The sequence below is a fragment of the Rissa tridactyla genome, unplaced genomic scaffold, assembly GCF_028500815.1.
Source record: "Rissa tridactyla isolate bRisTri1 unplaced genomic scaffold, bRisTri1.patW.cur.20221130 scaffold_63, whole genome shotgun sequence".
NCBI classification, from domain to species: Eukaryota; Metazoa; Chordata; class Aves; order Charadriiformes; family Laridae; genus Rissa; species Rissa tridactyla.
The window spans coordinates 765,871-768,370 of NW_026529841.1; the positions used below are offsets into that span (position 1 = coordinate 765,871).

At 79.6% G+C, this 2,500-nt stretch overlaps 1 non-coding gene across 1 annotated transcript; it reads left to right on the top strand.

Annotated features, from left to right (window-relative positions):
- Positions 1-2,297: 2,297 nt before the first annotated feature.
- Positions 2,298-2,450, top strand: LOC128903786 (5.8S ribosomal RNA). Its single transcript, XR_008464254.1, has one exon. It is a non-coding gene; the product is annotated as a 5.8S ribosomal RNA (ribosomal RNA).
- The last annotated feature ends 50 nt before the right edge of the window (positions 2,451-2,500 follow it).

The following is a 2,500-nucleotide window of genomic DNA, read 5'->3' on the forward strand; positions in this document are numbered from 1 at the left end:
CCTCCGCTGGCGCCCGCCGCCGCACGGCGTCCGCCGCCGGTGGACCGACTCCCGTCCCCCTCCCCGCCCTCGCCCGGCGCGGCCCGCTGCCGCCGCCGGGGAGGAGGGGCTGGGCGGAGAGCGCCGGGGCCCCGGTGGGTTCGCCCGCGAGGCAGCGCGCGGGCGGGCAGCGCGCGGGGGAAGCGGAGCTGTCGGGCGCGGGGCGCGGCGGCGCGTCCCCAGCCTCCTCCCGCCGGCCCGTCTCGCCCGAGAAGAAGCGGGGAGCGCGCGGCGGCGGCGGCGCCGACGACGACGGCGCCGCGTGTGCGAGCGGCGAGAGAGACGGGAGCTGTCCTTCGGGGTCGGGGGAGGCGTCTCCCCCGACCCTCCCCGCACCCCGTGCCCGGGGCTGTGTCGGTGTGAATGTCACAGTTCCCTTCTCGCACGGACGTTCGGTAGGGCTGCCGGGTAAGCCCGCGGAGGGCTCCGGGCGTTCCGGGTACGGCGCGCCGAGCGGCGCGGCGGCGTCCCCCGCCCCCCGTCCCTCTCCTGCCTGGGGAGCCGGGAAGGGGGCTCCGCCGCCGCGCTCGCCCTCGGCGGGCGAGGCTCGGCAAGCCGGGTGGCGTCCCGCTTTCCCAGCGGGCGGCCCGAGCCACGGCTCTCCTCCCGGGCGCAGCGCCGGGCCAGAGGGAAACCCCGGGCCCCGGGGCCGGAGGACGTGGTTGTGGCGGCGGACGTCGGGCGCGGCCCCCGCGGGCGGACGCTCCCCCGAAGGTGGCAGTGGGGGAGGCACCCCCGCGGGGCCTAAAGTTCGTTTCCCTCGCCCCAGGGCCAGGTACCTAGCGTCCGCGCTCTCGCGGTCCCTTCCCTCGGCGCGTCTCTCGGCGCGTCTCCGGGGGTCGAAGGGCCGCGGGGGCCGGGCGGGGGTTTAAAGACTCGGGCGGCTCGGCGTCGCCCGGGGGGCCGGCCGGCCGGCGGCGGCGGCCGGGAGTTCTCTCTCGCGGTGAGAGAGCCTCTCCCGGACGGCCGTCGCCTGCGACCGCGTCCCGCGGGCGGCCCGTGCCGGGGAGGGGCACCCCTGCCCCCCCCTCTCCGCGGCCCGGTCTCGGCGGAGAGACCGCGGCGCGAGCGGTCGGCCGTGTCCGACCTGCCCGCCTCGGAACGGGCGACCCCGGCGAGGAGCGCGGGCTCCCCGCCGGGGCTCGCGGCGGGTCCCCGCAAGGGGGGGACCCGCCGCCGGGCGGCCCTACGCCCTCCCCCCGCACACCCTGTGCGCGGGGGGGGGCGGGAAGGGACGCCGCGCCTCCGTCGCAGCGGCTGCGTCGCGCTGCGGCGCCGCTCCTCCCTCCCCCGTCCGGGCGAGCGCTCGGCGTTCTCCCGCCGCTAAGCGCCGGCGAGGGCGGCACCCCGTTGCCCGAGCGGCGGCGTCGCCGCTCGGTCTAGCCGGACGGAGCCCCCCGCCGCCGAGGCCGTCCCGGCCCCGGGCCCCGCCTAGCCGCTTCGCCTCCCCGTCTTCGCCTTCCCGGCCGAGCCGTGCAGGCGGTCGGGGCAAGCGGGGGCGTCCCACTCCCGGTCTCCGCGTGGAAACGGGGAGAGCGGGAGCCGCCCCCGCCTCAGGCGGCCGTCCGCCTTCCGCTCGGCGCGTGCCCGCGGAAGGAGACGGGAAGCGGCGGCGGCGGCGGTGCCGGGGCGGGCGGCCGCCGCGCGGCGGGCCGCCGTCCGGCGGGCCGCGGGCGTCGTGCGTCGCCGGCTCGGGGCGCGTCCGCGTCCGGCCGCGGCGGCGCGGAGCCGCCGAGGTGCCGTCGGGACGGGACCCCGGGGAGGAGTTAGGCTGCCCGTGGCGCGGCGGAGCGGCGCGCGCGGAGGCGCGCGCGCGGGGTAGCCGTCGGGGCCCCCCGCGCCGCCCGCTCGAGGCGGACAGGCGGAGCGGCCGGGCGCGCCGCCGCCTCCGTGCGGAGGCCGGACCGAGCCCGGGCGCCTGGGCCGCCCCCGAAGCGAGCGAGGCGCTTGCCGTCGCCTTCGGCCGGTGGGGAGCGCGGGCTCCCAGGCCCTCGTCGCCTCTCGGGGCGTTTCCTTCCTTCCTTTCTGGCCCTCCTTGGGCGTGCTCGTACGGTCAGTCGAGGCGAGGCCCCTCCGTCTCGCCCCCGTCGCGCCGCGCTCCGCCGTTCTTTCCCCTCCCGCCCCGCGCGGGGATGCGAGGGGAGGAAGGGGGGGCCGGCCGGCGGGGCAGGCGGTTGGGCCGTCCTCCGAGAAGGGGCCGCTCCTGGCGAGCGTTCCCGGCCCTCCCGCGCGCGCGGGGCGGTGCCGAAAGACGAGACAACTCTTAGCGGTGGATCACTCGGCTCGTGCGTCGATGAAGAACGCAGCTAGCTGCGAGAATTAATGTGAATTGCAGGACACATTGATCATCGACACTTCGAACGCACTTGCGGCCCCGGGTTCCTCCCGGGGCTACGCCTGTCTGAGCGTCGCTTTGCGATCAATCGCCGGCTCGGCCGCCGCCCCTTGGCCGGGCGACGGC